Genomic DNA, 24,781 nt, shown 5'->3' with positions numbered 1-24,781 from the left:
GTTAAATTTTGCAGGTGGGATGCCAAGTAGATTGGTAGCTAAAATTAATTTTGAATCCTTCTTACAAACAATAGAGGATAACATTATTAATTTATTTTGGGCATTGCATTAAGCACTTTACAAACACGACTTTAGTTTCACAAAACCTCTCTGAGTTAAGTAGCTCAGAGAAACTGAAACTTAAAGTTTAGTGACATGTCCAGCAACACAGACCTAGTAAGAGCAGAGTAGGCTTGAAGATTGAGCCTTTGACTTCTATGTCTCTTTACAGCAAGCAGGAATTTCTATTGGGAAATCATCTTGGTTGTGATTCTACATTCCAGCCCATTTCCATGCAGATCACCTTACCCCCAGGTCAAGCTTAAATTTAATCAAATAGTAATTCTCCTCACTAAATATTAGATATTCCCCTTTTTAAAAAAAGTCAATGCTCTTTCTTCTACTAAATTAAAATTTCAAGACAAAATTACAGGGTCAAGAAAGAACAGGAGCAGATCAGATGTCAAATTAATAACTTCTTTAACATACAATTAGAAAAATTAAAAAGCTCTAGTCAATTTATTTTTTTTTATTTTTTTTTAAATTTATGATAGTCAGAGAGAGAGAGAGAGAGAGAGAGAGGCAGAGACACAGGCAGAGGGAGAAGCAGGCTCCATGCACCGGGAGCCCGACGTGGGATTCGATCCCAGGTCTCCAGGATCGCGCCCTGGGCCAAAGGCAGGCGCCAAACCGCTCGCCACCCAGGGATCCCATCTAGTCAATTTAGTTAAGAAAACATTGTTGCGTGCCTACTTTTTGTCAGGTACTTTGTTTGGACATGACTTGCAAAAAATGCTTTTGCTTATGGACATTAAACATCTTGCCTAGGTGTTCTTTTACATCATAAGCTACAGGACTGAGTATCATAATTTTTCTATTTATTTTTTTGTAGCTTAAAAACTGGTAATCTCAGTTATCTGACTTAACAGAGTTAAACCAATTTTAACAATTCCCTTACAGAAAGTGATTGTGAAAATGAGCAGTTTTCCACAATATCAGGGAGAGATTCAGCTGGGAAGCATCTGTTACATTAATAGAATTTATATAATTCAATTTTACTGCCATTAATAGGTTTAATCTGAAAGGTTTTACTAAATATTATTTCCTTTCAAAGAAGTTGTTTCTGTTAAAAATAAGTTATAGAACTCAAAAATTATCAGTATCTCCTCCTTTCATCTGTATTCATTATTTTTAGTCTCTTTAGACCTGTGTCCTACTAATATTTTATATATATATATATGTAATTATCTTATTTATACCTTATTTGGTAGTCAGTCTCTACAGTTAAAAGGAATATGTATAATCTCCCAACCTGGAACAATTATAGGTGAGGTTATTGTTTTATGGATAGATGATGGATAGGTAGACAGATAGATAGATAGATAGATAGATAGACAGATAGATTTTAACTGTACAGACTGCCTACCAAGTGAGGTAATTAAAGGCATAGATTCCTTTTAAGGAAGGGATGTTTTCCACTTGAAAAAATGTCTTCTGTGGCAAAGTGTTTTCTCTGAATAACAGAAGGCAATCTCACAGAAGCTTTACCTAGGACTCTCAGTAACAGAAGATCTCCAATGGTGTTTTGTCAAGAAAACTGGGGCATAATGAGAATAATAGAATAAAAGCTTAAGTTTGAACATATCCCAATCTGCCAGTTCTCTGTTAGGGAAGCATCTGTTAGCAACCTTTCTTCATCCCCACCCTCTGTATCAGTCAGATTGAGTCCTGCTGTCTAAAGTTGTAGGTGGCCTCTTTGGTTAATTCAGATTCATCATGGGTATCTCTGTTCTTTTTTTGAAACTACTTGTATAAGTAGGCCAGGATAGTGAGTAAAGGAGAAAACAAACAAACAAACTTCTGTTATAGTTTGATTCTCATTCCCAAACACACAGTCATGGCCTTACTCTTAAAAAAGACAGGCGGATCTTGGATGGCACCCCACTTAGGAAAATGACCACTTGACACTAGTTAGAGAAGTGACAAATCTCGAAAGTTTTACAAATAACAAATCAAGATTTTTTTTAAAGCTGGATTTTTAGTCCTATTGGAGGCACACTGAAAAACAGTACCATGGTGTGCAAGGTTATTAACCAAGTGCATCCAACTGCCAGAAAGTTGAAATCTCACCTCATCGTTTGCAGCCATTAGGACTTCCGGCAACCCTTGGCTGTTTTAAGTGCAGACAGAATGGAGCTGCACAGCTAGCCTCTCTACATGGGGCGAGCAAAGGGCTGTGTGGAGGTAGAGTGCAGAATATAGTGCTTCAGGAAATAAGCTCTAGCTCTAGCTCTTCTTTGTGGAATCAACATCTCATTTACATGTAAAATCAAACACCATGAATGAATTAGATGATCAGAGAACAAAAACACTGGAGATTCATGAGCAGTGTCAATGACGAAGAAATGTATTACTAGAGACAGTTTATAAATCTGTTATTTGTGGAATTAATTTTGGAATATATGTATAAGATGCATAACAATTAAAGAGAAGATTTTAAACACAGTAGACATGTATCATATTCCTCAGTTTTGCTCTGCAAAACTCAACCCCAACCTCAAAATATAACTGGCATGTCTTTCTTATGTCTACAGGAGGACTGGGTTATCTCTGCTTCTGTCTACAGTTTGGGGATGGGCATCTTCTTATCTGAGGCATCTTCTCTTGGCAGAGGATGGAAGCACCTAGATGAGTAGTTACAAATGAGAGATGCCACTTGAAGCTTTGGCTTGGGACTGGCTTATCATCACTTTTTTTGTTTAAATAAATTTTGGTTATTATTGAAATATTGTTTACAGACAGTGTTATATTATTTCAGGTGTACAATGTAGTGATTCAACAATTCTATATATTACTCAATGCTTAACATGATAAATGTTGTCACCAACTGTCATCATACAACAGTATTATAATATTATTGACTGTAGTTTTCATCTCTGTGTTTTACTTATTTTAAAATTGAAAGTCTGTACCTATTAATCCCTCTCTTAATGTCCTTATTGCCCATACCCTCACATCCCCTCTGGAAACCACCAGTTTATTCTTTGTAGTTATGAGTCTTTGTTTTTTATTTTTTGTTTATTTTTTGCTTGTTTGTTCATTTGTTTTGTTTTTTAGATTCCACATATAAGTGAAATCATATGGTATTTGTCTTTCTCTGTCTGACTTCTTTCACGTAGTATAATACCCTCTAGGTCCTTCCCTGTTGTTGCAAGATCTCTCTTTTTTTTTTTTTTTTTTGGCTGAGTAATATTCCATTGTATATATTTATTACATGTCTTCTTTATCCATTCATCTATAAAGGGACATTTAGGTTGCATCCATAGCTCAGCTATGGTAAATAATGCTGCAATAAGCATAGGGGTGCAATATATCTTTTGAAATTAGTTTTTTTTTTTTTTTTCATTTTCTTTGAGTAGATAGTCAGTAGTAGAATTACTGGATCACCAGGTATTTTTATTTTAATTTTTTGAGCACTCTCCATACTGTTTTCCATAGTGGTTGCACCAATTTATATTTCCACCAATGGTGCATGAGGGAGTGTCTTCTCAGGCAAGGTAAACAAAAGCAAAAATCAACTATTAGGAATATATTCAACTGAAAAACTTTTGCACAGTGAAGGAAACCATCAACAAAATGAAAATGCAACCTACTGAATGGCAGGAGATATTTGCAAATAATATGCCTGAAAGGGGGCTAATATCCAAAATGTATAAAGAACTCATACAACTCAACACCAAAGAAACAAAAAAAATCAGATTTAAAAAAAATGGGCAGAGGACTTGAATAGACATTCTTCCAAAGAAGACATACAAATGGCCAACAGACACATGAAAAGATGCTCAACATCACTAATCATCAGGGAAACACAAGTCAAAACTACAGTGAAATATCACTTCATACCAGTCAGAATGGCTAGTATCAAAACTACAATCATGTCTTTCCACATTCCTCTGGCCAAGTCCAGCTCCAATTCCATAGAAATGTTTGCTTCTTTATGGAGATGGGGGAAGGAGAATGACTATTTTCTGAACAAAGCTTATTCAACATCTTTTTCTCCCCCTCTTAATTTAGAAAAAATCAGTAATTAAGAATGACAAAAATAAAAATTACTGGTTAAACTATCATCCAGAGATCATCAGTAATAATCTTTGATATCCATTCTTCCTGTCTTTCCTTTCTGGGCAGAGTGAAGTGAGTGGAAGGTATTAGTCAAGGGATCATGGGAGAGTCAAAGTAAAGAGCCATTGCCTTTCCCACAGTGTAGTGGAGTATTAATTGAGATGGCCTTTGTTTCTGTGGCTATCTCACTTTGAGTGACTACAGAATGGTGGCTGTATTAGTTAGCTTCTCTGAGCCCCAGCTTTAATCTGTATAATGGGGCTAACAACTGTGTCTACCTCATGTGTAGGTGTGAAGATTAAATGAGTTATTAAATGTGGATAGAACTTGCAACATGAGGGGATCCCTGGGTGGCGCAGCGGTTTGGCGCCTGCCTTTGGCCCAGGGCGCGATCCTGGAGACCCGGGATCGAGTCCCACGTTGGGCTCCCGGTGCATGGAGCCTGCTTTTCCCTCTGCCTGTGTCTCTGCCTCTCTCTCTCTCTGTCTCTATGAATAAATAATAAATAAAGTCTTTAAAAAAAAAAAAAAGAACTTGCAACATGACAAATGCTCAGGAAAAATTAGCCACTATCCATAAATACAATGTAGTAGGGTTTTATCTTTCAATACTGGCCTATTTATTTTCTATTCATTATCTATACTTTGTTTTCTCACTGGCAACCCAAGGGTCTCTCTTTTCCAGCCTAAAGCATAAATAAATGATTCAAACAGAATACTGGCAATAATGCAAGAAAGAAAGATTTGGATGCTTGCTAACAGAATGTCAAGAGCCTCCCAGAGGCTCTCAAAGCCTGCATCAATGGTTTGATAAAAATATAGTTATAGTACTCTTTTAAATATCCAGTGAAATTTAAATAACCAAAATGATTCTAAACAATACATCAACAATTTCTTACTGAACATTAAGGAATTTTATGACTTTTGCTTTATTCTCCCTTGAATCATATTTCAGTTCTATTTTAACCATAAAATTTTACCTCAATATAAACTATTTTTTGTTCTTGAAAGACTTTTATTGATAATCCCACCATTATTCTTTGTAAAGAAAAGATATGTATGGTAAGAGCAAAATTTCTTTGAAGGGTTATAAACATTCAAAAATTTTTTCAAGCTGAAGTTATTAGTATTATTACTGTGCATCATAAATATAGTATTAAATCACTACATCATTATTGAACATGAAAAGAAAATTTTAATGTTTATTATTGAGATTAGTGACTTTTATTCAATTAGCTTTTGTCTCTGAATGCATAAGAAATTACTAGCGTGGACAGAGTTTTACATAAATTATATTCTGATTTGTTTTTATAGATGTGAATAGAAAAAAATTATTTTCATAGAAATCAGTATAGGGGAGCAGATTTATTTCTTTTTCATAGATGTGTCACTTAAATCCTTAAATGCCAGAAGTCACAGTGATCTATTATCAAAAATTATTTTTAATTATAGACTGTTTCACACATCTTTGAAGGCCAACATCACAATGATATATCACCAAAAATTATTTTTAGCCGTTGTTAATTAAGTCTTATTTCAAATTGGCAAAAGCAAAGAATTGGAAACCACCTGGCTTGGATTTGATTTGAAACATGATTTGTTACTTGTCATTATAGTCCATACTTTCTCAGTATTTGGGATGTAATCAAAAACAATTTATAAACACATACCAAATGACTATAAATTCTATCTGTTACTCTTTTATTTAGAAGAATCTTATTTAATCCAACACACACACAAAAGAGATAGAAAAAAAATAAAACATATTACTGTATTCTTTCTAATATAATATTTTTTTAAAGATTTATTTATTTATTTATGATAGACATAGAGAGAAGAGAGAGAGAGAGAGCGAGAGGCAGAGACACATGAGGAGGGAGAAGCAGGCTCCATGCCGAGAGCCCGACGCGGGGACTCGATCCCGGGACTCCAGGATCGCGCCCTGGGCCAAAGGCAGGCGCCAAACCGCTGAGCCACCCAGGGATCCCCCTAATATAATATTCTTGTATTAAATTCTTTTTATCTTATTATATGCTTTAAATATATTTTTATCAATGCCTTGGCATTGTAGAATTGACACATTAAATTTATGGAGACTGTCTGTCCTACAAACTGATCACCATAGTATCCCCAAGCTAATCAGACTTACATTCTGTCAGAAAAATTTTGCCTTCATGTTTCAATTCAAGCAAATGTATCAATTCACTTTTCAAGTGTGATTATCAAAAGCTTAGAGGAAATAAATTATAGAGAGACTTCCATAAGCAGTCATAAGGATTAAAATGAGGTCAATCATGAGTAATTAATGTGCGATGAAAACAATGAAAACAATCAGTAAACCATTGCCTATTATTTAACTTGTAAAAATGTAGTGAAATGTTTAGCTAAAACTGTAAGTTCTTTCTAAAGTGGGAGGAATAGGATTAGATTTGAAGATCCTTTAGTATATATATGAGGATTTATCAATAAGCTATTGATACAGTATGGTTGCAAAACAACCACATAACATTAGTGTCTTATAACAATAAACATTTATTTCTTATATTTATTTCTAGTATCCGCTGATCTAGGCTAGCCTGGACTGGGTGGCTCTTCTTAGGAAAGCTCCTTAATTTGTTTGGGAGTAGGCTGATCTAGGCTGGGTTCAGAGGCGTGGCCCAGCTTTTTTGCACGTCATTCAACTGTTTTTTCTAAGATGAGCAGGTTAGCCTGGGCATGTCTTTCACAAGGTGATGGCAGAAACAAGAAGGAGCAAGTGCTTTCAAGAGCTTCAGCTTCTTATTATGGCTTAGCATAGAAATTGGCTTATTGGTTTCTCATTCTGTTGGCCACAGCAGGTCACAAAGTGAAAACTGAGGAGTGGGAAATCATGCTGGGTCCTAGAGAAAAGCATTCAGCACAGCTGCATGGCTAGGAATCTGAATATGGGGAGGAATGGAGAATGAGGGAAATAATTCAGCCCACCACTGTGTGCACAATAAACTTTGGACTTCGGCTTTTAGAAATAATTAAATGTGAACCAAATATAAATATCAGAGTTCATTAAGTTCATTAGTTACCATGATCAAACATTTCCTGTAGGCTAAAAAAGGGAAAAAGAAAAAAAGAGAAAAACACATATTGCCAAAATATAATCCATCTGGCAACTGGCATGGAATTAATATTTTTTTGATAGTAGGAGATAGAAAATATTCAACATTTTATAACATGAAATAAAATCAAGATCACCAGTAATTGGTATAAATATGTCCTTTTTACAAAATAGTTTGAAATATCTTACTGAATAAGGTATGCCAAATTTGAACTAAGTTACATTAAAGCTTTACCTCTGAATTTTAATGAATATACATTGAAAAAATTGGGTGATCTGAAAATTTTTCCAGTTACAGTTAAAAGGTCAGTATTGCTCACTTGTATTATTTCAGTTATTTGAAAGTTACTTTATTTCAAACTAAATAACATATCTTAGGGATGACATTGGAAAGAGAGTAGAAAAAAAACTGTTTACATTTAAGAAAGTGTTGTTTTGTACTTTTCTTACTGATGGCCACTTACTTTGCTTTGCTCACAAAGGATGTGATGCATCCTTTGATACTGGTGGAGGAATAAGAAGCAAGTTCTTAAATACCTGCCTTTACTGCACACACCCAGTCTATCATGTATCTGCATTCTGAACCTCCCAATATGGGTCAAAATACCTATTTCTTACAGAAACACATGTAAGAGAACAAGGACTGGATGGATCGCAACTTTAAAATGCAGTTTAAAAATGATCAAGCATATCTCCATTCCCTTGTATTTTTATGTTTCTTTACTCAAATTAATTCTACGATTTTTTTCCCTCCTACATGAATTTTGTGATCATTTTGTCAAGTTCAAGCAATATCTTTTAAGATTTGACTTGAAATGTCTTTAGATATGTAGATTTAGATAGAGATACCTATCAGGACTTTGTCATATTGTTTTCCTTTTTAGGATTATGACATCCACATAATTTATTTATGTGTTAAAGAGTCATTAATAGTCACAAGCTAAACTTTGTCTCCTTCCCAGAAGTTCTTCATATTTCCTTCTTATGCCATTATTTGATATTCCTATTTTTACCCTTGGGAATTAAAATTGTTTTAAATTATAATTACAGATTCTTTTTCTTAATAGGAAAGAATCTCAGAACACATATTGTCTAGGTTGTTAGTATTTAAATGGAAGGCCTCAGGATTTTTACATTTAGGGAATATTAATTAATGTTTAATAAAGTAAATATTAATTATACTTTTGAAATGCATATGTTTTATCTTTATTTAGCAATGTAGGCATTTTTAAACAACATTCAAACTTTTAAAATTATCCCCTGCTAAATTTTCAGTATCTGTAGCTTGAAAGATATCTGCTTTCTACTTATTATTGTTGGTTGTAATGAACCATTCAGAATTTCAAAGATCTAAGCCTATTCTCTAAATTAATTATATAGGCACAATTGGGTATGTTTGGCTAGTTGCTGTCTCACTGAAGTATAATTGCCTTTGTCCATCCTTATAAAAATATTTTTAGCAATTCCAATAAGAAAAAAATTGTTCTCAGGATCCCTGGGTGGCGCAGCAGTTTAGCGCCTGCCTTTGGCCCAGGGCGCGATCCTGGAGACCCAGGATCGAATCCCACGTCCAGGCTCCCGGTGCATGGAGCCTGCTTCTCCCTCTGCCTATGTCTCTGCCTCTCTCTCTCTCTCTCTCTCTCTCTGTGTGTGACTATTATAAATAAATAAATAATTAAAAAAAAAGAAAAAGAAAAAAATTGTTCTCAATAAGCTTTCATTAGAAATGTCCAAGGAATATAGAAAAAGTTTGTTTTGTTAATTTCCTTTCAAGATTTCTCTTCTGCAACTACAGTAAAACATGTGTCACAGGAATAGATTTTGATGTACCTGAAAATGTCAGATTTATAACCTTTGGTTAGAATAGGTGAAATTTATATATTTGATGTGGATCTAAGTATAAGAACATATGGGCGAATTAAGCAACTGTCATACAGAGATACAAAGGACAAAATTTTGCTTTAATTTTCTTACAGAAAAATGTGTTGTTTTAAATTATTTTTAGTTCAAAGATTGATGGAATCAGCAGTTGTTCAAAAAGTATTGTCAATCCTTCTCTAAAGTCAACCACAATAATACAACAAAAAGAAATATCACCCATTACCAGTGTTATTAGCAGTCACCTTATTCAGTGCCTACTGGAAATTGATGGCCAAAATAGAGAATGACTCCTTTAATTTTCTCACATTCATCTTGAAAGTCAAAAGAACGAATGGACTATTTTCAAAAGATGGGAATAGGCAATTTATCTTTGTTCATACTGGACAAACTATGTCTGCTCATCAGCACCTGTACATGAAGTAAATAGAAATAAAGAGTGTCCAGGGTGGAGGTAATGGGGGAAAAATGACATTGTTTGGGGTGGGGGGGCAGGGATAACAAGATTTAATAAAAGATGACAGAATATTACAGATAAATATTTTAAAAGAGGAATCATAATAAGACTGAGAAGTAAAATTAAAGGAAACAGTACAAGAAGAATGGAATAAATGGACATGTTGCAATGAACCAGAGACAAATATCATTCCTAATAAAAAGAGGGAACATGTGGAACTCAAAAAAAGAAATAGGGGCACCTGAGTGGCCTGGTTGGTTAAGTGTCTGCCTTTGGCCTAATTCATGATCCAGGTGTCCTGGGTTCGGGGTCCTGGGATGGAGCCCTGCTCAGTGGGGAGCCTGCTTCTCCCTCTCCCTCTGGCCTGACCCCAACCCCATTAATGCTCTTGCTCACTATGTCTCTCTCTCAAATAAATAAAATCCTTTTATTTATTTTTTTAAATCCTTTAAAAAAAAGAAATAGAGTATTATAACAGTTTAAAATCCAGAACCTCTAATGTTATTGGATTATAACCCATAAATAAGTCTAGGAGTCTATACTGATATAAATGGAATAAACAAATCAATGAGAAGAAACAGCTTTTTCTTATTGAAAATCTCCAATTAATAAATGTAGGAAGAATAAAGGAAAAACAAAATTAGCATTGGACAGATATAATAATAATAATAATAATAATAATAATAATAATATTAGTTGCAGGTATGATCCATCAATGGATGCTAAAATTAGTGAGTGAAACTTTGAGCGGGAATAGAATATTTGCATGCTTGCAAATATTTTCCCCAAGATATTTATTAACTTCAAGTGGGCAAAGAGTAATTTACATTAGAAAAACTCAAGATCAACAGACAGAACCTTAGTCAAATGATCACCAGGAATATCACTAATAATTAGACACTGACATGACATGCCCGCTGATATGCACTGAGAAGGGCAAAAAAATCACTTCTGTGTTTTAGCATGTATAACCTCATGCAAAGAACATAAAAGAATGAGGGATATTCTATAAATTAAGTAACTGATGCACTTTAAAAGTGTCAAGATCCTGAAAGGTGAAGACTAAAGGATAGTCACAGTTTGGACAAAGGAGACAGGACAAGTAAACATAGTGTGGAATCTTGAACCAGAACTTGAGGAGAAAAAGTTAATTAGGGGGAAACCTGGTGAAGTTTGAATAAAGTCTGTATTTTAATTAATAGTAGTTTGCCTATTAAAAGAGGCCATTGTTTCCTGGTTCTGATCATTTTGCTGTGATTATGTGGGATGTTAACATTGGGGGCACTGGGTGAAGGCCATATGGGAGCTACTATTTTGCAGCTTTTCTGTAAATTCAAAGTTATTTTAAATAGAAGTTAAAAAAAAAAAAAAAAAACTCTGGACCTTAAGCAAAAACTTTAGACAAAACTTCTGTTGTAGGAATGATGTACTGATACATTTATTCATGTCTGGTTTTTGCTGTGTTTTGCTATATCAGGTGGTGTTTTTTCTTTAGTATTTGTATCCTTTATAAGGAGTGATTATGCTCCCTTTCCTCGAGAGTGATTGCAGGGCACTGGCATTCTCAGGTCCAATCAAGATTCTGAATTTCAGATTTGGCAATGTGGCAAAGGACATAGAAAAGCAACAACCTCCTGGTGACTCTATAAACTTGGGTAAGTATTAAACCAGTAGCAATCATACATAATAGATTCATGTGAAGGGCACTTGCCTCTTCTCCTGGTACCAGGTGATTCTGGATCCCTATGTTATGATGGAGGTAAGGAAAGGGTAATAGCCCTCAAATTTATTTACATTTCCACCAAATGTCTGAATAGAGGTTCAAATCAAATTACATTGATTTAAAGAAAATAATAATACATTTCTTGTGCCTTCAAGATTGTGGATTAAGATATATACTCACAATCCCTCCTAAATCTTCTGTTAATTATTAAATAAATAAAATTATGATAAAGAAATGTAGTTTTCTTTTTTTGGAATAACATATAAACCACAAGTTCTCTGATTTGAAATGCTATTTCCAAATCCCTCTGCTCCAGACTTTGGAAAAGTCCCATTTAAAAAAAAAATTTATTTATTTGAGGGGGATGAATAAGGAGGAGGGACAGAGAGAAAGGGAATGTGAATCTAAGCAGACTTCATGCTGAGCATGGAGCCTGACTTTGGGGGTCCAGGCAGGCTCGATCGCAGGATCTTGAGATCACGACCTGAGCCAAAACCAAGAGTCAGATGCTTAACTGACTACACCACCCAGGTGCCCCCTTACTATTGATTAGTGGGCTCAGGTACCTCTAAAATACAGTATCTCCATGCATTTTTTTTCTTCTTTTGAGATTTGAAAGAATTGACAATTTTCATGATGAGTTGCCATTTCTGTGACGTTGAGGTTTAAATTGATGTACTTTATGGCAGTGGATTCAGAGAAGACACCTGACAGACTCATCAAACAGGTCATGAAACATTTCAGTAACCACTTTCTCTGCTTAGCAACCAAATGAATATCTCCCTCTTGTTTGGTTTAGACAAACAAGCGACTGTGAATTTGCAGAGAACTTTGATACTTAGTTGATTCTACTAAAGTTCAGAAAAGAAGTTCCCAGGGTTATACTCCATCACTAACCAATTTCTTTCTTTCCATGGTGTGTGAGTGCATTTCACTGGGGATAAAAGAGTTTGATAGATGGCTTATCCAGAAAATAAATAACACAGTGTTTGCCAATTGCTGCTGTCTTTTATGCCTGGGTAACCTAGATTTGCATTAGAACCCAGCCACAATTTAACAACATAATTTATGGTGCTTCTAAAAGATCTGCCTTTTTTTTTTTTTTTAATTCCCTGGTTTGATCATCCAAGTTCATTCTTATTGTCACATTAGTGACTTAGAGGTTTCTATCTCCCCCTTGAAATTATCAGTTTAAGAATTTATGGTTGTACCCAAAGTAAATATTCTTTAATTCAGCATAAATAGTTTATAATGACATTATCCTTGACTCATATGGCTTTTACTGGGCTTTGGAACCAGACAAACTTTAACTCTGATTAGTACTTAGAAGCTATACTAAATAGGAGTTGTATGTTTGTCCTCTGAGATTTATAATTTAACACAATGGATTAGAACATGGGTTGTCCATGACTTAAAAAACAAGGATTGAAGACTTGGCCACAATACTTTTTTGGTAAGCAAATTAAGTTTGTAAATATATATAAGATTGTCAATTGGAATGAAAGCGCAGTTATCTTAGAGTGATACCATTAAAAGCTTGAGTTATCTAACTCCTCTTCCTCAGATTTCATGGTCTCCAAGCATGTCCATGATTTTCATGTTGATCTGTCTTCAATTCTTTTTTAAGTCATTCAGCATATGGAACTAATAATCTAGCAAGAGATAATGTATTGGTTATCCCCTACTTCAACACTTCATAACTATAATTTCTCTTGGTAAATAAATAAAATAGCAACAAATTATTTTTTCCAAAGTGCCTAAGAAGAGGGAGTATTGTTGTGAATATTTCCAGAATGTTTATCTGTTTGTCCATAATTTGGCTTTCTGAAGTCTTCCTCAGTGAAATATGAATCTGATCTAGCCACCCCTACATATTGAAAGAGGAAGTCTTTGGGGTTTTCAAAGCAATGACTGAGTCCCAGCCACCTTTACTTGAAATCATTATGCTGTATCACTTCCAAGTTTATTCTTTTATTGATTTGCTTGGAATAATATCTCTGTGTTATTTACCAGCTGTGTGATTTTAGGCAAGTTATCTAGACTTCGTTAAGCCAATTTTCCTTAATCCCAAATGAAACTAGTAATTTGTACCTTGTAGACATGTTGTTTGGATTAATTATAATACTTAGAAAGTGTATGGTGCATTTCTCTGGGTGCATAATAAATAATGTGATAGTAAAAATAAAATATAAGAAGTTCAATATAATTAATGTTTTTATAACAAATCTATCACCTTTCACTGTGAAGACAAATCTAAGAGCATAGCCTCAAAAAAAAAAAAACTGCATTAGTATATCCAAAATACATTTTTTAAAAAGATTTTATTTATTTATTCATGAAAGACACAGAGAGAGAGGCAGAGACATAGGCAGAGGGAGAAGCAGGCTCCCTGTGGGGAACCTGATGCAGGACTTGATCCCAGGGCCCAGGGATCAAGCCCTGAGCTGAATGAAGGCAGATTCTCAACCACTGAGAACCCAGGTGCCCATATCTGGAATACATCTTAATTTGCTTTATAGCAGTCATAGTCTCCAAACCTGAACACTGAAGACAATATTTTTGGTCATCTGGTCCAATTTCATCACAAATGAATCTCTACTAGAACTTCACCTGGATTGTTAAAAACCTTTTGGTGATTGAGAACAGGCCTCTTTATAAAACCCATTCCTTACTCTAATTTTGGGTCAACCTGTCCATGAAGATGAAATGTGTCTTTGTAACATCCATCGTTTAATTTTATTAGTCTTTAAGCAACAATTGATACAAATAATTCCTTTATAAAAACTCCTATCATGTTTCTGTTATTTTTTTCCACATTGAACATTAAAAATTTTCTTTGTTTTGTATTTTATAATTTATAAATTCTTTACCATCATTTTTTATTTTTAAATTTAAATTCAATTAATTGACATAAAATGTATTATTAGTTTCAGAGGTAGAGTTCAGTACTTCATCAGTCTTATATACCACCCAGTGCTCATTACGTCATGTGCCCTCCTTAATGCCCATCACCCAGTTACCCCATCTCCCCAACCCCCTCCCCTCCAGCAACCCTCAGCTTGTTTCCAATTATTAAGAATCTTTTATGGTTTGTCTTCCTCTCTGATTTTCTCTTGTTTTGGTTTTTCCTCTCTTCCCCTATGATCTCTGCTTTGTTTCTTAAATTCCACATACAAATGAGATCATATAATTGTCTTTCTCTGATTGACTTATTTTGCTTAGCATAATACCCTCTAGTTCCATCCACATCATTGCAAATGGCAAGATTTCTTTTTTTTTTTTTTTTTGATGGTTGAGTAGTATTCCATTGTGTATATATGTCATATCTTCTTTATCCATTCATCTGTGGATAGACAACATCTGGGCTCTTTCCATAGTTTGGCTATTGTGGATATTACTGCTATAAGCATTGGGATGCAGGTGCCCCTTTGAATCACTACATTTGTATCTTTAGGGTAAATACCTAGTAGTGCAATTGCTGGATCATAGGATAGTTCTGTTTTCAACTTTTTGAGAAACATTTATACTGTTTTCCAGAGTGGCTGCACCAGCTTGCATTTCCACCAATAGTTCTTTACCATCTTTTAAATGTAAGATGAACCATCTGCACTTGAATAGCCCACAAGTGGTCTAACATTGGCAGTGAACAATGGGAGAATGGGTCTATTACCTTCATTGATCCAAATACTGCCCTCCTATTCTTGTGGCTTAACAATAAATTAATGTGCATTACTATGTTTTAAGCATTCAGTTGCAATTTTTTTGTTCATGCTGAGCTTATAGACAACTAAGATCTTTTTTTTTTTTTTAAATAATAATTGCTATCAGAGTAGACCTTCCCCAAGCACAGTATCTGAGTATGATATTTTTAATTCTGACTGCAGGCCTCCATATTCTTCTTAAAAATAATCTCCTTGATTTGTTTTTGCCCAATATAATATTTATTCCTTTTGGGCTTATTCAGACATAGGTATGATACTCATTGTATTATCAAGCAATTCACAAATATTAAGCTGAATAGGAACAGGAAAGATGATTTGATAACCACCAAGCTGTACAATGGGCTTGACTTTAAAGAATTCATTGGTAACCCTCTAGTAGAAATTGGAAGAGAGGTAAAACATAAAATTCTTATACTGAAATTATTGGTAACTTTTTTATACATAGTTCATTTATTATAAAAGATTCAACAGGATGCATAGAATAATGAATTTTAAAACTTATGCTTGATTCATTAATGGTTCAAATTAAAGTAGTTGAATGCATCCATGGCCTAGACTTAGCAACTTATCAAGCACTAGTGTCATTTACAAAATTCGAGTATATAAGTCAATAATAACTAATGTGTTTATTTTAAAGTTACCTGGCTCCATCACAGTAGCCTCCAAAATATTGACTAGTAGATTCAATTAAGCAATGTGTTTAATCACAGCATAATAACAGAAATCTGTTTACTACTAATTTATTACTAAATGCTCCCTAGGCTTCATTCCATGCAATAATTCTTAATATGTTAAACTATAAAATGAATGCAAGTCCTATCCCAAACTGTATGGGCTCATTTGAAAAAAATTAAATTTCAAGCTAACGATATGCTCTAGCGGCTCCTTCTTTACATTAAATTTTGTTATCATTCTAAGGGAGCAGACTTCAAACAGTCTTAGACCACAGTTCAAGCACACCTTCTCTGTACATTAGCTCCTTACTCCATTAAACATCCTGGGCCTGTCATCATTCAGAACTGCTTCTCTCTGTCTCCTCTAAGCATTCCTCACTAACTGAAATCTTCCACTAACTTCTCCAATTCCATACACACTTTTTAAGGTTTGGTTTAAATGTTGGCTTATTAGATACACTTTTCTGGGGCCCAGAAAATCCTCTCTCTGGTTTTCTGTACTATTATGGCTAGTTACATTACTAAATCCATCATCTAATGTTTTGTCTTCTCTATTAGCTGCAACATCTTTGAAGGCAGAGATCCTGAGTCATTTATCTTTGCATCTCTATGGCATGATACAGTGCCCAACAAGTGAAAGGTGCTCAATGAATTTGAATGAATAAAAAGCAAAACGTGATGTTCAATGGTACAGATGAAATCAGAGGACTGAAGAAGTCAGAAAGAGAGAGAAATGAATTGTGAATGGTGTCATGTAGTACATGATATTTGAAATGGATCTCGAAAGTTAAACATGATTTGGAATGGTACCAGGATATAAGATGAAGGGATGGGGCATTTCAGAAGAGAGATTTAATAAACCATGACTAAAGATCAAAGAGTTTCACTGCAAGAATGCATCCAAAATTAAACTAATGAAGGAGAACCTAGTAGAATAAATGAGAACAAAATATTCTTTAACTTCTAACATGGATGTTAGGTTTCAAAGGATAATCAAGAGGACCTAATTAGCTGAGCAAAGGAGGTCTTTGTGATTGAAAAAGAAACATTATCTTTTGAATTCATGGAAGACACATGAGTAAGAATGTTAAATGAAAAAACTCCCTAGAAGAAAGGATTTTTTTTAAAAAACTGCAAATAATATATTGTAAATATGAGTAGTATTAATTGTATTTTTGTGTTGGTGAACTGATGAATAGATACAATCATGTAAATGACTAAAAAATAATACAAATGTGAAGACATTAAAAACTGGGAAATGCTGGCCAATCAACAATTATTGAGCTACTTCTCTTTATATTACTGTGGAAGATAAAACTGAAGCAGGAAGTAAGACCCTTTATCTTAAAAAGCTTAATATCCAATTAGTGAGTGGCTCAGTCAGTTGAGCTACTGACTCTTGGTTTCAGTTCAGGTCATGATCTCATGGTCATGATCTCAGGGTCATGAGTTCAAGCCAGAGATCCATTCAGGCTCTGCAGTCAGCATGGAATCTGCTTCAGATTCTTTCCTTTCCCCGTTACTCCCTCCCTTCCTTCTCCCTTCTCTCTCCTTCCCTCAATTGCACTCTCTTTCTCTAAATAAATCAATGAGATCTTTTTTTAAAAAGCAGAAAGCATAAAGAAATAGAAAGCAAAAATAATAGATTCTAACAAGTAAAAGCTAAAAATATGATTGTTTTTAAAAAGATATTCCAGGGAAGGCAGATGTCAATCTAGATAGGAGTATTAGTTGGAAGGAAGGCATTTGACGTTTAAATGCTACCTTTAACAAAGGCATAGATGTTCTGTCAAGGATGAGAGATGCACAGAATGGCAAGGATGGCGGAAGAACTAAAGGGAGGGTCTGTGACTGCCTGTTAGTCACTGTAGTGTTGAGAATCAGGGAAGAAGCCCGCAAGACTCAGATTATTTTAAACTAATGGGTAATATGAAGGTGCAGTACACTTTTGAAAAAGGAAACCACATGAAAAAAATTGCACCACTGTATAATGTTGACTGGGCCATACATTTAATGACAATAAAAAAAATCCATAAAGTATTATTAAATAGCTATTGCCTCATTTCTTTATTCCTGTTCCCTCTTCCTCATACATACCCATGTGTGCACACTTTTACACAGTCATATGGTTTTCAATCTTTTTGTGTTTTTAATTTGCTTTTCTTGTAATAGTTCTTACAAACCATTTGTGGATTTTACTCCCAGGTCTGTTTATCTCTGCTTCTACTCCTGTGATACTTAATGTCTTCTAAACTCCCAGTTGAGTAAGTGTCTCTAAATCTCCCTTCTGTTTTCATCTGCAGTGTTTAAATACCATCAAAAAGAACCACCAAATTCTGAATCTTCCAATAGGCCTTGCCATTCATTTATTCCTAGCATCTCCACTGCAACATATGGAACACAAGGAACTATTTTAATTTTGTTGTTTTTGTTGGTAACTAAAGAAAAGAAAAACAAAAAAGAAAAGAATTGATAGGCAATACTATGCAACTACAAACAATAACTGCAATTAATTGATTCATTGCTACATGCTAGACATCTTGCAAAAAAACTTAGCCTCATTATTTAACCATGGTAATGATCTTAACAAGTAGGCACATTATTATGTTCACCTTACAACTGAGGAACCAGGGGATTAGAGATGTAAAATAACCTACTAAACAGGGATCTGTACACTGGGCTTTCTGACTTCAAAATGCCTTCTTTCAATTACTCCACTATATTGTCTCAGCTCAGATTTGTGTCTTCTCAAACTCCTTCAACCAGCATTTTTAAAGAGTACACAAAAATAAAATCAATCGAAGTTTTCTTTTTCAAAAATGTTATTTAAATAAAACCATGAAATTATACTGATTTCTATAGTGTATGTAGCCTATAAAAGAGTATACAGTTTTTTTAAAAAGCCTCTTAGAAACATTTATTTATTTATTTATTTTTATGTTTTAACTTGTGTGATGAATATGATAGAAGATTTCAGAAAAGCATGCAGACAGATAAGGATATTTTGTTTAATCCACTCATTCAAAAGGGCATTTGGCTTAGAAAAGGAAGGAGGGGGCAGCCAGGGTGGCTCAGGGGTTTAGCGCTGCCTTTAGCCCGGGTGTGATCCTGGAGACTCAGGATCGAGTCCCACGTTGGGCTCCCTGCATGGAGCCTGCTTCTCCCTCTGCCTGTGCCTCTGCCTCTCTCTCTCTTTCTCTCTCTCTCTGTCATGAATAAATAAATTAAAAAAGAAAAGAAAGAAAAGGGAGGAGGAAGAAGAGGGAGAAGAAAAAAGAGGAAGTGAAGGAGGAGGAGGAGGAGGAAGAGAAAAAGGAAGGAAGGAAAGAAAGAAAGAAGGAAAGAAAAAAGGAGGGAATGAGGGAGGGAAGACAAGGGAGGGAGGAAGGAAGGACTGACAAATAGAAAGAAAAAGGGGAGCAGGAGGAGGAGAGGGAGAAGGAACAGACCTAATGAGAAAGAATGATGAATGAACTGGTTAAATCACTACATGTAAATAACAAAATAATATGAGATGAAGATAACTGTAATAGAAAGTTTTAGGAACAAAATCAAACTCAGAATTATAGCAGATTAAAAAATAAATAAACCTGTATCAGGGAGCAAGAATCTCCTGTCCCCTTCAAAATCTTTCTAGAACTAGATTAAGAATTAAATTGACATGAGGCAGATTAACAGAAGCAAATCAAATTCAATTTTGTATGTACAGGGAATCCACAAGGATATGGAAATTCCCAAGAGAATAGGACAAAATGAGGTTTATTTGTCATCCGGAACCAAGGAAAAGTGGGTAGGGGTCAGAGACTTCAAAGAATCTAATGCAATTCACAGGAAGATGAAAGAGAGTGAATATTTGGTAAACAAATGTTCCTTGGGCCAGCAGAAACTAGGGAGCACAGAGGACTTTGATCAAACAAGCCTAGCTAGATTTCTCCCTCTCTACTAGGCCAGTGCGTAGCATAATGCAGTTATCTATGGTGATAACTCTCTTCTTGCAACAGGTCCCTTATCTAAATTGTTTTTAGGTGGTTGTGGGGGAGCTTTTCCTGAACCTGATGGGTTTTGACTGCTTTTTTTTTTTTTTTTTTTACTCAAAATCATCTTTATGCCAATATGGCCCCTCTTGGGATGGCCTGCCCTTGACCCCTACACTGTGTGGAGCTTTGTAGTGTATGATACACTGAGATGTCGGATAGGTTCAGTGAAATATACTGGGGGTAAACAGATTTTGGAAGAAGAATACAGAATAACTTAAATCACTAGAAGCCTGGCCTTTTGTTACTTTCTAACCTCATTGAAGTGTGAATGTTCTGAATAAATCTATTCCCCCCCCCGCCCCCCGCTCCACTTCTTAACATTCCTTCAGTCAGGCAATAGTTTCCATCTTAAAATAATCTCAGTTTCCTCTCCCTTTACTCAAAAAGATGTGTCCTGATAGTGCTAACAGGACTTGAAACCATGGCCACTGTCTAGTAAGAAAGGTTGTCTTTCTCACTAGCCTTGCATCTTGCCTCCATTTATCACCTCAAAGGATGGGAGCTGTGTGTGTGTAGCTGTTTTTCTTTCACTGAGGCCTCGCATATGTAGCAGGAGTTTTACCAGGAGTTAACTCTTGAGAATAGGAGGAAGGATGGGAAGTTGCATTATGGTTTTCTTAAAAGTCTTCAGCAGCACATGGGAATAAGCAAGAGATTAGAAATAGATGGTACACTCTGCAGGAGATGACTTATATTTTTGTTGAAAGGGTCTGCTGCATAAACAGGGTATAAATGCCCTGGAGAAGCAGTGAAAGACCCCAAGGAGATAACTAGGAATAACAACCCCAAAGGTTAATTCATGCAGAAGGGCTGGAAGACCATCATATTTTGTAATGCCAGTTTCTATTATGTCATAAACTGAATAATGTCAAAATATAACATAATCAAATAAAAATTCAAAGCTTAAATTTATTTAAATGATCCCCAAGTCTAAGTCATTCTAAAATCTCACAGAAATCATGTTACTCTCATGGATTTTCTACCCTCTTTCTTTTAAAAGTCTCAAAATATATCCATTTCAAAATGCTTTGCAAGAATATAACACCGTGATCCTTTGACCCCATTTAACTCAGGGGCAATCTGAATCACAAGGAAATAAAATGCTTTCTCCAGCCACAACAAAATGTCACCTGACAAAGTAAAGACAATTTCAGGGTCTGACTTCTTTCCACTGGATTATAAAGTTCATGTAGCAATGAAGAGAACAGGAAATTTCCATAAACTGGAAGACAAACCCTGAGTGAAGTCTCTCTTATTATCAAAATCTATTTCTTGGCCCTTATCCTGTTTCCTCATCCATTTTGAGATGCGCTAACTTTCAAAGAAATATTGTGATTGAGAAAATAAATACACATTTCCCAAAAGTAAATAATTCCTAAACTTTTGGAGCTATAATGTCTTTTCACTGATTTATATGATACTCTATACCTTCTTAAAGTTCTGCAGAGATGACATTTGTTTTAAAGTTTTGTGTCATCATTTGGCTAGGGTTCCAGGATTAAGCAACTTATTCTATAGTTTATATATCCCCTGGTGCATAATAATGTATTTATTAATTAATTCTCTCTCTCTTCTTTATCTCTTCATAATTACTTTTGTTTGATTATTATTCTTGTTCCCAATGTCTGACACCACAATATAAGCAGTTTATTTTTAGTTTTGAAGCAGATTGATGTTAGCTATTTTTCCTATGACAGACAGCAGTGCATGGTGGTTAATTTGCACACACTCTGGAGTCAGACTGCCTAAGTTTGATTCCCTGTTTTTCCATTTATTAGCTGGACAACGTAATCAAGTCTTGCATAAGCCTGACCTTTCCTTGCCTCGGTCTCCTCATCTAAAAATGAAGGTAACAGTAGTACCAACCTTACAGGATTGTGTTTAAGATGAAATCAATTAAGATATCAAAGCCCTTACAACAGTGCCTGGCATTCGTTATTCATTGTGTAATTATTAGCTATTCCTATTTTTGTTTCCCTGTTCCATCACCTTGCTAACTGGTTAGGTGTTGATCAAAAGTTCAGAGCTGCTTGTGATCATTGTATATTTTCATGTCATTCACAGAATAGTGCCCTAACAGATTCTAACCCAGAAAATCTGACTCCTTGAGACATGGATTTTTTGGCAACCAACCGCATGCGCATGGTCTTGGCTCATCTGAAGACCCCTTGTTGATTTTGCATCTGGACATAGTGGGCCAACATTGTATGATGTACAAGGTGTCAGTAAAACCTGCAGGGGATCCTTCGATCATAAGAAAATAACAAGTCTCATTGTTCCTGTGGGGGAGCAGACACAGAGACCCAAAGATTTAACTCTTTCAAGTGAGTAATATCCTAATTCGGATTTTGCCTTGGGAGATGAGCTTCCTTGAGCTACATATAATCGAGTAAAATTGTATTATCAGTAAAACCCCCTTCAGACCCTCATCTCTTCTCTATGATAACAAGTATAACTTTCTCCATAAAGCACCTATATAAGGGTTAAGATTAAGGTTGTCTTTGTAATCCTTACAAAGTGTGTCTGTATTAGCTTCTTTGAAGTTTCTTCTGAATCACAGTTTTAAAATATTTATGTTCTCAGATCACCTTAGAAAGTAATATTCTGTGTGTTTTTGTTTGTTTGTTGCTTGTTTGTTTTACTCTATGCCTACTAATGTGCTGTGTACAAAAAACAAATTGTTATTGTATTGGAACAATTCTGTTTCCATTGATGAAGTTCCAGAGGGAGATTTTATGCAGATTCAACTGTCCAGAGCCATGCAAAAGCATCGGGCTTTTTAAAATGGTTTTTTAAAAATTAATTAATTAATTAATTAATTAATTAAAGATTTTATTTATTTATTCATGACAGACACAGAGAGAGGCAGAGACACAGGCAGAGGGAGAAGCAGACTCCATGCAGGCAGCCCAATGTGGGACTCGATCCCTGGTCTCCAGGATCACACCCTGGGCTGAACCCAGCCCAGCTAATCTCAGCTAGACCACTGAGCCACCCAGGCTGCCCTAAAATTATTTTTTAAAAAGGCACTATCTTTACGTAATAAAACAACCTGATAACAGTTTCCTATAAGTATAAAACACAATGATATATGAAACTTATGCTATTTTTAAACATTTTTTTATATGCTTAGAAACAAAACAAAAATGATTGTATACAATGTTGCAGAAGAACTTCTCCCCCTTCCCCCCATAAGTTTGGTGAGCTCTAACCAGGAAGCAGTTTACTGTGCTGTTTTGTAAATTTAGGAAAGAGACTCTCACATTCATATTTGTATCTTCAAGAGGAAATACCTGCAATATTGTAGATGCTTAATAAATGCTCATGAAATATACAAGTGAATAAATATCTAGGTATTAACATACTGCTGAATTTAGCACCATTGATCTAAGCACTTAATGCTCTTACAAATTGCAAGCAATGCCCCTATTAAAAGAATTTCCTCATGTATATTTCTCCTGAAATTAAAAATAAAAAATATTTTAAATTATATTTTCCAGTTTCTAGATTATACAGAACCTACTTCTTCAACCAGATCATAGCAAAGCAAAATTGTCTATAATCAGTTCTCATTTTGGAGAGATACAAAAATAATATCCAAGATAAATTGGGGGAAGAAAGATGGCATAAAATGTGCTACAAGTTAGCTTGTGATTTAAAAAAGAAAATTGCTTTGTCATAAGTCAGAAGCATTTTAGCTTCTTTTAAAAAATGATTTGAAACATTTTGACTAATGTTAGAGTTTCCAGTGATGAAGGATATCATAAATGTGCTAGTTTAGATGAAAGATAAAAATAAAGTCAGAACCACAAGATGAATAATTGGTATCTATAATGTATACTGACTTCTTGTTCTAAGCATGTACATGTAGGGTTATCAAGGCAACTCATTTGACCTAGAGGAGATGGTGTTATTTCTGGCAACTTCCTTTATCCTGTTTGAAAGAACTATTTTCTATTACATTAACAATGTAAAACCAAATAAAGATTTAAATTCTGAAAAAAAAAAAGATTTAAATTCTGTAATCAAAGCCCAAAATAATGATAACCGGAAGGTAATTTATGAAGAATCATTGTAAATGGATATCTTTTTCTTCAAGAACATGTGAACAAAATGAGTGAGGAAAGAAGACGGAAGGAAAAGAAATCTCTAAGTTATAACCTCCATATGCTGATAAAGGTTTAATTAATTTTTAGCACAATCTGCTGTTTTTTTTTTTTTTTTTTTTTTTTAAGTGTTGCTTCAAGTTATAATACCAAGCACTCTCCAGTTTTGGGCAACCTTCACCATTCGCCTGGACCACATTTTAACTTTTGGAAACTTAGTGGTTTATGTTCAGTGTCATGTTAAAACAGATGCTTCTCTAACCTTCTCAAGTTGTGAGAGGGTTGTTGGTTGTTTCAGAATACAATAAAGAAAGATGGGGGAAGAATGATTGTCAAGTTACTCTTCACCTCCATCTAAAGCAGTGTTCTTCATATTGACTAAATATTGGAATCGCTAAAGTTTTAAATATTATTGGTGATTGAGTATCATCCCCCAAATTCTCATTTAATTGAGATGGTTATGACCTGGGCATAGAAACCTTTCAAAATTCTTTCAAATAATTCTAATGTGCAACCCATTTTGAGAACCAATAACCCAAAGGAAGGAAGAAGAAAAATGTACAAAAGGCTAACAGTTAAAAAGTTTTCTTTTTGAGGTGCCTGGCTGGCTCCATTTGTAGAGCATGTGACTCTTGATCTCAGGGTCATGAGTTCAAGCCCCACATTGGGGGTAGAATTTACTTTAAAAAAGCCATTCAGTTAAATTCTTTGGTTTTCCTTACATTGGTGGAGACCAGAATCTTTAATTATTATGCTCATTTTGAGTGTAAGGCAACAGAACTGCACTAAAAACAATGTTTCAATGTCTTATTAAAATGATCTATTCAGTTTTATTTAATTCAACTCAATAAAAAGTGACTAACCTATTATGTACAAAGAACTGACCTAATCTTGTAAGGACATTCAAAGATGAATAAGATCTGATCCCCCTTC

The 24,781-nt window shown here is 34.8% G+C and overlaps 1 long non-coding RNA gene across 4 annotated transcripts in view; it reads right to left on the bottom strand.

Moving 5' to 3' along the window:
• LOC102156199 overlaps positions 1–24,781 on the bottom strand; it is a 422,250-nt gene that overhangs the window by 212,558 nt on the left and 184,911 nt on the right. The window contains exon 7 of one of the 4 annotated variants that reach the window (XR_005369333.1): positions 12,947–12,961. The exons of the other annotated variants lie outside the window; for them this stretch is intronic. This is a non-coding gene — a long non-coding RNA (uncharacterized LOC102156199). Of the gene's footprint in view, positions 1–12,946; positions 12,962–24,781 lie in introns of those variants that run through there. 4 annotated transcript variants of the gene reach the window in all.

The sequence above is a fragment of the Canis lupus genome, chromosome 14, assembly GCF_011100685.1.
Source record: "Canis lupus familiaris isolate Mischka breed German Shepherd chromosome 14, alternate assembly UU_Cfam_GSD_1.0, whole genome shotgun sequence".
In the NCBI taxonomy this organism is placed as follows: domain Eukaryota; kingdom Metazoa; phylum Chordata; class Mammalia; order Carnivora; family Canidae; genus Canis; species Canis lupus.
The sequence above is the reverse complement of the archived record's forward strand: the minus strand, read 5'-3'. Positions and strand labels throughout refer to the sequence as shown.